The sequence below is a fragment of the Olea europaea genome, chromosome 12 (genome assembly GCF_002742605.1).
Source record: "Olea europaea var. sylvestris chromosome 12, O_europaea_v1, whole genome shotgun sequence".
NCBI lineage: Eukaryota > Viridiplantae > Streptophyta > Magnoliopsida > Lamiales > Oleaceae > Olea > Olea europaea.
In genome coordinates, this window is record NC_036248.1 from 7,288,321 (window position 1) to 7,288,536 (window position 216).

Genomic DNA, 216 nt, shown 5'->3' on the forward strand with positions numbered 1-216 from the left:
TTCGAGTTATCTTGAGCGCTGAGTTCGTTCGTGTCGTAGAGATTGAGCATCAGGAGCTCCTAAGCAAGGGGAATGATAATGTTCTGTCTGAGTACATGCTGGAGTGGGTGATTGGACTACAGTTGAGGTGCGAAAAGCCGTGGACAGATTGTACACATATGTACATTCCAGTGATCGCGAACTCACACTGTTTTTCGGTGGAGATCGTATTTGCTG